A 10,664-nucleotide genomic window follows, 5' to 3' on the forward strand; every position below is an offset into this window, starting at 1 on the left:
AGTCAGCATGGTTTCTGTAAGGGGAAATCATGTCTTACTCATCCGTTAGAGTTCTTCAAAGGGGTCAACAAACATGTGGACAAGGGGATCCAGTGGCTATAGTGTACTTAGATTTCCAGAAAGCCTTTGACAACGTCCCTCACCAAAGGCCCTTTCATAAATTAAGTTGTCATGGGATAATAGGGAAGAACCTTTCATGGATTGAGAACTGGTTAAAAGACAGGAAACAAAGAGTAGGAATAAATGGCAAATTTTCAGAATGGAGAGGGGTAACTAGTGGTGTTCCCCAAGGGTCGGTCCTAGGACCAATCCTATTCAACTTATTCATAAATGATATGGAGACAGGGGTAAACAGGGAGGTGGCAAAGTTTGCAGACGATACTAAACTGCTCAAGGTAGTTAAGACCAAAGCAGACTGTGAAGAACTTCAAAAAGATCTCACCAAACTAAGTGACTAGGTAACAAAATGGTAAATGAAATTTAATGTTGATAAATGTAAAGTAATGCACATTGGAAAGAATAATCCCAACTATATATATAATATGATGGGGGCTAATATAGCTACAGCTAATCAGGAAAGAGATTTTGGAGTCATCGTGGATAGTTCTCTGAAGACGTCCAGGCAGTGTGGAGCGGCAGTCAAAAAAGCAAACAGGATGTTAGGAATCATTAAAAAAGGGATAGAGAATAAGACAGAGAATATCTTATTGCCCTTATATAAATCCATGGTATGCCCACATCTTGAATACTGCATACAGATGTGGTCTCCTCATGTCAAAAAAGTTATACTGGCATTAGAAAAGGTTCAGAGAAGGGCAACTAAAATGATGAGGGGTTTGGAACGGATCCCATATGAGGAGAGATTAAAGAGACTGAGACTTTTCAGCTTGGAAAAGAGACTGAGGGGGGATATGATAGAGGTCTATAAAACCATGAGTGGTGGGGAGAAAGTGAACAAGGAAAAGTTATTTACTTGTTCCTATAATATAAGAACTAGGGGCCATTAAATGAAACTAATGGGCAGCAGGTTTAAAACAAGTAAAAGGAAGTTCTTCTTCACACAGCACATAGTCTGGGGAGGTTGTGAAGGCCAGGACTATTACAGGGTTTAAAAGAGAACTAGATAAATTCATGGAAGTTAAGTCCATTAATGGCTATTAGCCAGTATGGGTAGGAATGGTGTCCCTGGCCTCTGTTTGTCAGAGGGTGGAGATGGATGGCAGGAGAGAGATCGCTTGATCATTACCTGTTCTGTTCACTCCCTCTGGGGCACCTGGCATTGGCCACTGTTGGCAGACAGGACACTGGGCTGGATGGATCTTTGGTCTGACTCAGTCTGGCCATTCTTATGTTCATAAATCAGTCGAAGACCCTCTGTAGTACAGTCACCCGAGCCTTTTATTGTCAGTTTCCCACCACCTTCTATTGACAAAGCTTTTGGATTACAGCAAACTCAGCCAGCTGCTTCTGCCTGGGGAGCACACTCAGCCTGACTCCTCACTTCTCCTTTGCTCCGCTTCACTGCCTTATATAGCCCTCTGGCTATTGAGGCTCACAGCTTCTTCTAATATCCCTTCAGGCTTGGGCTTGCTCAACTGGTTCTAATTGACCTTTTCAGCCAGGCTGTAGTGGCAGAGCTCTGGCTTAGACAGCAGTCTGCCACACCAGCTTCTCATCCATTGTTTTCCCCAGGTCTCCTCATCTCAAAAAAGATTCCTTGAGGATCCCCTCCATCATTTTTCCGGGGACGGAGGTAAGGCTGACTGATCTGTAGTTCCCTGGATTGTCGTCCTTCCCTTTTTAAAAGATGGGCACTGCATTTGCCTTTTTCCAGTCATCTGGGATCTCTCCCGATCTCCATGAATTTGCAAAGATAACGGCCAAAGGCTCTGCAATGACATTTACCAACTCCCTCAATACTGTCAGATGCATTAAATCCAGACCCATGGATTTGTGTATGTCTAGCTTACAGTTACAGACTAACTCTGAAACTGTTCCAGCAGCCATCACTGGTGGTGAGAAGGAACTGAGGGGTGGCCGGGTCATATATAGAGTGTTACACTGGTGCCATTCGAGGGGGCTCCACAGCTGACCCGACAGGTCGCAGCTAGGGAAAAACTTTCCAGCATCCATGCACATGGCACACATGCATACCTGATTGGAGTAGATATGAGTAAGCACTTGAAGAAAAACAACATGGACTGGGTTCCATGGGAGTCCTGGACACTGAGGACTTTAGCTAAAACAATCTACACACATCCCTCTCCCCAAACACTCATTCATCATACCTGGAGTTTCCGCAGTTCCACAATAACTCCATGGAATTCAGTATGTTTCACATTTTTCTTTCTCTCTCATCCTCTTGACATCTAGACTCTGACTGAGTCATTCTCCAGTAAAAGCTCCTGCATTGAAGCTACGTAAGCACCCATGTTTATCTGGAGTGGAATCAGAACTCATTGGGATCAATGCAGCATAGTGCAGACTACTGCAGTTTAAATCCTGGTTTTCTGCTGTCACCGTATCAAGAAACCACATTGAGTCTCACTTCTACTTCAAAAGCATGGCAGGCTCTTCAAAGTACTTTATTCAAGTGAAACAATTTTAAAAAGAATACTGCATCAAAAGCACATTTTTACTTGTGTTTTTTAAAAATAATTAACTCTAAGTAAGCAAGCCAAGGATTATATTATTACCACAACTGAACTTCAAGAGACACCAAATAAGCCATCACTACAGTTTGATGATTAGGAAACAGCTTACTGCACTGCATTTTAGAATACCCAACTACATTTATTTTATGTTTTGTTACAAACAGTAAAATAGTTTATTAACCATTTAATTATGGCATAAATGATTAGATGCACATATGCTTGAAAAGAAAACAGGGACAAAATCAGAAAGGTTAAGGCACAAAATGAGTTACATTTAGTGAGGACCATAAAAAAGTGCTAACAGGTTTTATAAATGGATTAGAAACAAGAGAAAGACGAAGAAAAGCGAATGTTAATTTCTGTCGCCCTACCGAATTCATGGCCCACCTTGGTCAATTTCACAGTCATAGGATTTTGAAAAAATACTGTAAATGTCATCATTTCAGCTATTTAAATGTGAAATTTCTGACACAAAAAGAAGCTGTGCGATAGTATTGCCACTTTACTTGTGTGCTGCTGCTTGTGGCAATGTTGCCTTCAGAGCTGGAGAATGATGCCTGCTGACCAGGAGCCCAGCTCTAAAGGCAGAGCCACTGTCAGCAGCAGCAGCAGCAGCAGCAGCAGCAGCGCACAAGTAAGGGAGGCATAGCACAGTATTGCCACCTATACTTCTGAGCGTCTGCCTGCAGTCAGCAGCCACCACTCTCCAGCCACCTAGCTTTGAAGGTTGCAGTTCAGAAGTAATGGTGGCACGGTGTGTTATTGCCACACTTACATCTATGTTGCTGCAGGTGGTGAGCTACCTTCAGGGCTTGGCATCTTGCCAACAGCCTCCACTCTCCAGCTGCCCAGCTCTAAAGTCCCTCACTTCTCACATAACCTTGCAAATCTCCTTCAACTCCCTTTTGGGTTAAGATGCCCAATTTGAGAAACTCTGGTTTCCCTGCTGAAATCTGCACAATACAAAGTAAAAGTATACAAAAGACCAGATTTCATTGCCTGGCATGCATTGTCCATGACTGTAAATTTGGTAGGCTGATAACTGATGCCATCAACAAGGCTGAGGTGTTTGATGTCTATCTTGCTTCAGTCTTCAGTACAAAGGTTATTTGTGGCCAGAAGCTTAACATAATTAATATTAACAACAAGAGGAAGGAACACAAGCCAGGATAGAGAAAGAACAGATTAAAGAATTTTTAGATAATTTAGATCAGTGCTTTTCAAACTTTTTAGTCTGTATACTCCTTTCCAAATAACATGATGATGATGGGCGATCACTCATTGCCAAGGATGATCACCTTCCATGGGAGTTGTGGACTCTCAGGTGGCTGATAAGGCCAATCCTTGAACCATAAATTCTATTACAATGAAGACAGATGTTTTCAGGTACAGCAGGAGGCTGCTGACCATGACTAGAAGCCAGTCTCCCCTTCTTCCTATGCCTCTTCTCCTCCTCAGCTTGTCAGCAGGTAAATTAAAAATACAGGGGGGGCATCACATCTCCATTTTGAGCAATGCAGTGTCTCCCAAGTATCAATGTTACACTTCAAGTTATCCTTCCGCAAGTCCTTAACACTTCTGTTGTCCTCCGACATTGCATACAGTACACTTCTTTCAGCTCAGAAAACAGGACCTGTTTTGCGAGACATCCAAACAATGTGACCAGTCCAGCAAAGTTGCTGATAGATGATTGCCTCGAAACCCGTGGTCTTTGCCTCTTCCAGAACACTATTGTTAGTGCATCTGTCTTCCCATTTGATCTTCAAGATCTTGCAGAAGCAGCATAAGTGATGCCTCTCAAGGACTTTCAAGTGATGTCTGTAGGTAGTCCAGGTTTCAGATCCATACAACAGTGAAATATGAAAGCTTCTCCACCACTACAATCCATGGAGAGGTCAAATAAACTAAGAAAATGCAGTCTAGTTTAAGTTAATATGAGGTAGGTCCCAACTGATTGGAAGACAATAGTCAAATAGTATTTATCAACAGTCAAATTGGGAAGACATTTCTAATAAGGTTCCACAGGAGTCAGTTATTAATGAATATACTGAATAGTATCAGATCCATGATCTGGATAATGGAGTGGAGAGTATGGTTATAACATTTGTGGGTGACATTAAGCTGAGAGTAATTGCAAAACACTTTGGAGGACAGAAGGGTTAGACTTCAAAGTTACATTGACAAATTGGGAGAACTGGTCTGAAATCAATGAGAGACAATTTAATGTAGACAAGTGCAAAGTACTATACTTAGAAAGGAAAATCAAGTGCATAAATACAAAAGGGGGAATAATTGGCTAGGCAGTAGGACTGCTGGAAAGGATCTGGGTATTGTAGTGGATCACAAATTGAATAGGAGTCAATGAGACTCAATTGCAGGTGAACATCATTTGGGGGTGTATTAACAGGAGTGTCTCTGATATCAGACACACATATGATATTGACCCACACATCTTGCTTGATGTAGTAGAAGTAATTAGGTCCTTCACACCGGTGGTCCAGTGCATGGCGTTCCATTGCATCGTAAGAAACGGAACCGTGACCACCTGCCTCCACTGTAAGTAGCATACAGGTGAAGTGTAAGGGAATTAGATCTTTTAATAATTGTTTTTGCATTGCTTTGCACTGTATTAATTGCTTTCGAATTTATAGTATTTAAGGTCGAAATTGTATAGTAATTGTTCTTAAGGCTTGTAACTGTATTAACTGCTTAAAGCTTGCAATAAATAAGAAAGTGGTTAAGTAGCCCTGAAATGTACTGGTTTCTCTTGGATCTAAAATAAATCGAACAACACAACAGAGGTTCAAAAAACACAGACAAGCTCCAGTGAATGTAGTATACTGGTCAGCCTCACCTCAGACTCCAGAAAAATCCTGGAGGGGATCTCAAGAAATCTTTTGAAGCACTTGGAAGAGGGAAAAGTGATGAAGAATAGTAAACATGGATTCACCAAGGGCAAGTCATCCCTGACTAATCTGATTAGCTTCTATGATGAGGTAACTGGCTCTGTGGATATGGAAAAGTGGGTGGATGTGATATGCCTTGACTTTAGCAAGTTAAGGAAGTATGGATTGGATAAATGGACAGTAAGATGGATAGAAAGCTGTCTAGACTGTCGGGCCCAACGGGTAGTGATCAATGGCTTGATGTCAGGTTGGCAGTTGGTTTCTAGCGGAGTGCCCCAAGGATCAGTTCTAGGGCTGGTCTTGTTCAGCATCTTTATTAATGACCTGGATGAGGGGATGGATTACACCCTCAGCAAGTTTGCAGATGACACTAAGCTAAGGGGAGAGGTAGATACGTTGGAGGGCAGGGAGAGGGTCCAGAGTGACCTAGACAGATTAGAGGATTGGGCCAAAAGAAATCTGATGAGGTTCAACAAGGACAAGTGTAGAGTCTTGCACTTGGGATGGAAGAATCCCAAGCATTGGTACAGACTGGGGACTGAATGGCTAAGTAGCAGCTCAGCAGAGAAGGACCTGGGGGTTACAGTGGATGAGAGGCTGGATATGCGTCAACAGTGTGCCCTTGTAGCCAAGAAGGCAAATGGAATATTAGGGTGCACTAGGTGGAGAATTGCCAGCAGGTATATAGAAGTGATTATTCCCCTTTATTCAGCTCTGGTGAGGCCACATCTGGGGTATTGTGTCCAGTTCTGGGTCCCCACTGCAGAAGGGATGTGGACACATTGGAGAGGGTCCAGCAGAGGGTGACCAAAATGATGAGGGGTCTGGAGCACAAGACCTATGAGGAGAGGCTGAAGGATCTGAGCTTGTTTAGTCTGCAGAAGAGAAGAGCGAGGGGGGATTTGATAGCAGCCTTCAACTTCCTTCCACCAAAGAGGATGGAGAGAGGCTGTTCTCAGTGGTGACGGATGGCAGAACAAGGAGCAATGGTCTCAAGTTACAGAGGGGGAGGTCTAGGTTGGAGATTAGGAAAAACTATTTCCCTAGGAGGGTGGGGAAGCACTGGAATGGGTTCCCTAGGGAGGGGGTGGAATCTCCATCCCTAGAGATTTTTAAGTCTCAGCTTGATAAATCCCTGACTGGGTTGATTTAGTTGTGATTGGTCCTGAATTGGGCAGGGAGCTTAACTTGATGATCTCCTGAGGTCTCTTCCAGCCCTAGGATTCTTTGATTCTAGAAGAAGTGGGCTGTGCCTACGAAAGCTCATGATACAGTCTACATGTTTTGTGAGTCTTTAAGGTGCTTCTAGACTATCTGTAGGAACAGTGGCGGTCTTGTATTAAAAGTGCCATATGTTCCTAGCCATTTATAGTTCCTTTGACAATAGTTAATAGTCAGTACTTTGTGTTGTAGCGGTAGTAATAAAGGGGGTTTTGTTGCCCTTTTCTGAACCTTTTCCAGTGCCAATATATCTTTTTTGAGATGAAGCAACCACATCTGTAGGCAGTATTCAAGATGTGGGCATCCCATGGCTTTATATAGAGGCAATAAGACATTATCTGTCTTATTCTCTATCCTTTTTTTAAAAATTTCCTATCATTCTGTTTGCTTTTTAGACTGCTGCTGCACACTGAATGGGTGTTTTCAGAGAACAGTGACTCCAAGAGCTCTCTCTGGAGTCGTTTTAGCTAAATTAGTCCCCATCATATTGTATGTCTAGTTCAGATTATTTTTCCAATGTGCATTACTTTGCATTCATTTGCCACTGTGTTGCCCAATCACAGTTTATTGCCCTCCCCTTTGGACTTTCTATGGCACCCATCTCCCAGCATAGTGCCCTCTCTCTACTTGGGATCTGAGCCTGGTTCTTTCAGCTCTCATGGGTCCTGGGTCCCCTGCTTTGAACCCTTGGCCTCATGCTTCCTGCTTTCCCTCTCATGGAAGGTGGCTTTTGTTTGTTTGTTTGTTTGCTATCACCTCCAGTCAGCAGGTGTTGGAGCTTCGCGCCCGACATTGGGATCCCCGTATGCTGTCTTCCACAAGGCCAAGGTCCTGCCTCACCCTCACCCAGTTTTCCTTCTAAAGTGGTATTCAGCTTCCACACCAGGCAGGACATTTTTCTTCCTATGTTCTACCCTGCGCCCTACCAGAGTCTATGGGAACAAAGGCTGCACTCTCTCGGTGTGAGGCATGCACTCGCCGCCTTCTTGATCAAGCCCTTTTGCAAGTCCACACAGCTGTTTGTGGTGTTGGCGGACCATGTAAAGGGACTGCCAGTCTCATCACAGCACATCCCTTTCTGGATCATGGCCTGCAGCTGCGCATGTTATGATCTGGCCAACGTTTCCCCAGTGCCTCTCCTAGCGCATTCCACGTGAGTGCAGGCCTCGTCAGTGGCTTTCCTGGCTCAGGTTCCACTCCAGGAAATCTGTAGAGCTACAGCTTGATCTTCGGTGCACAACTTCACATCGCACTATGCCATTACGCAACCGTCAAGAGAGGACGTGGCATTTGGTACTATGTTTGAGACAGGCAGGCTCTGACTCTGACCTTCCCTGATTGGAATAGATATGAGTAACACATCTCAAAGCACAACAGTTACAAAGGTAAGTAACCATTTTTTTTGCTCACTTTGTATTTTAATATGCAATCAGTAACATCCTTGGAACTGTTGCTACACTGACTTGAATGCAGATCCCAAGGGAAAATAGCTGAGAATATGAATAGTACAAAATTGAAACAATAACAAACAGGCTGAATCATTCAAACCCCAGAAATCACTTCGATTCTTGACCAAACGCTCATCCTGAGATGTTATCAGTATGAGATAAGAGGACAAACTAACAGGCTTCACAGCTAAATACGAGGAGTTTGCATATATTGTATCCATAGCAGAACAGCCGGACTTTTTTATATTTAAGGAGCTGGGTTTTATTCCTAGTTTTGTTGCAGAATGGCCTCTATGACTTTGGGCAAGGCACTTGCTATTGCTCTCTCTATCTCTTTCCATATCTTTAATTCAGGGCCTGCAATTTCTGTCTCAGAGGGATGTGAAACTAAATTAATTTTGAAAAATTGTGTTCTGAAGAAGGAAAGGACTTTAGAGGGCTAAAGTAGTGTCCTGGAGAAAGGAGACCATATTGTTTCATATGGCATGTTCTTATTCATGACTCTTTCCATCACCAGAGCAACCCATGTCTTATTGAAAATTCAGGATGGGAATAAATGGATCAAACTACTTTCCAGCTGTGCTAGAAAAATAAGCAGCTGCCTGTGAGAACCAGACTAAAGAGCAGACTTCATCAAGCAAGAGTTTTGTTTAAGCTCAACAGGGCAATGGACATAGTGAAGTTAATTGTTCCTCCTGTGATTATTATTCCATCTGTCAAAAAGATCTTTATTCTGACTTCAGTGGTGCTGCTCATAGTCTTATTTAATACAAAACAAACATAATACCTTGCCTGAACTAAGGTGTGGCTTTACCAGACTCTGTTAGCAAATAAAGTACAGTGAACACAAAGTCCCCTCTTTTATGAATAGGTTTTGTGCCAATGCCAAAACCAAAGTCCATTTTCTGTATCAGTTATGAAGAGCTATTATTACTGGTACAGGTGCTTCTTGAGTTCAACAGGAGTTTTTTTTCCATTGACTTCAACAGAATTTGAATCAAACTGATAGTGAGTGACTGTCACTGTGCTATCCTTTTATTCAGTCAGCTTCTATTGGTGAAAGAGACAAGCTTTCAAGCCACGCAGAGCTCTTCTGGGATTGATGTGGCTACGACTACACTGCATATTCTCCTACCCTGTCCATTAGACAAGACGATGACATCTGGCTTGGTAAGCCATTGACATTACAGAAGTAATGTCACCAAAAAAATAAATATACCCTGCCTTAAAGGTAGACACCTCTGCTTTAGGCTGGAATTTAATTTCAGAAAATCATGTGGTTTGTTTTAATTAGTTTTTATTTTTGCTTTTTATTTAAGGAGGAGGAAAACAAGATTGCATCAGTTCAGCCTTTTCTTTCTGAATTTGGGCATGGCCAGTGTGACAGGTCTGATATCAATCTGGATAGGCCCAGCAGCAACCAGGGCTGGGTTCAATATCTAGGGGTCCATCTCTCACAGAACTGACGTGAGCCCTCACCCAGTAGCCTGGGAAATTCACACACCCCTGGGCACCTCTGAGAGGCGATGCTTCCCCACTCGCAAGCACAGAGTCTGAGTGCAGAAAAGAGACTTTTAATGAAAGAGAGAGAGAGGTCACATGGCATTATCTTGGGAAAATACCACAAACAGAGTTTGTAGCCCTCTCCCCCACGCGTAACTGTCCCAGCTCAAAAGGATTGAGCAATGTCTTTGGCCTCTCGGGCTCCCGAGTCCAACAAGGTAAGGGTTCCGTTCACTTACCCAAACTTTCTCCGGACCCCACGTCAAATGCCCCACTTACAGCTAGTGCAGACCCTGACACATCATCCAGATGACTCTACTCCTTGAGCCTGAGGCTGTGCCACCTTCATGCTGCTCCTACTGGCTGCCCGCCATTTCCTCCAGCCGCTCTGCTGGCCATCTGCTGCCGCTCCTACTGGCCGTCTGCTGGCCATTCCTGCCAGCCACTCTGCTGGCCACCTGCCGCCGGTCATTCCCACCAACTGCTCCGCTGGCAGCCTGCTGCCGCTCCCACTGGCCACCTCCGCCAGCCACTCCACTGGCTGCAATGGGTCTGGTTTCCGGCCAATCCAGTGATTTCAGCTCTTAGTGATTTCAACTCTTTAGCCATCACGTAGGCTGGCCAAAGATTCCAGCTGCCATTGGACTAGCAAAAAGACTCCTCGTGAATTCTGCTTTAGGTCTGTCCTTAAAACCAGGGGGGAAGGGGAGGTTGAGCCAGTCTTACAGCTCACACCTGGCAGGCATGAGCAGGCTGACTCAAGCCCTTTCTCTCCCCCCCACCCAACCCAGTTCACTCAACTCTGGAAGGGGGAGGCTTGTTCCTCTGAGACCTCTTACAATGATGGTGTTTCTCCTGCAAGCACTGGTGTCATATTTTACAGTTCCCACATTTAGGGGTAGCACGATTTGTGACCCCCCACAAGAGCCCCA

Source organism: Pelodiscus sinensis, chromosome 7 (genome assembly GCF_049634645.1).
Source record: "Pelodiscus sinensis isolate JC-2024 chromosome 7, ASM4963464v1, whole genome shotgun sequence".
NCBI classification, from domain to species: domain Eukaryota; kingdom Metazoa; phylum Chordata; order Testudines; family Trionychidae; genus Pelodiscus; species Pelodiscus sinensis.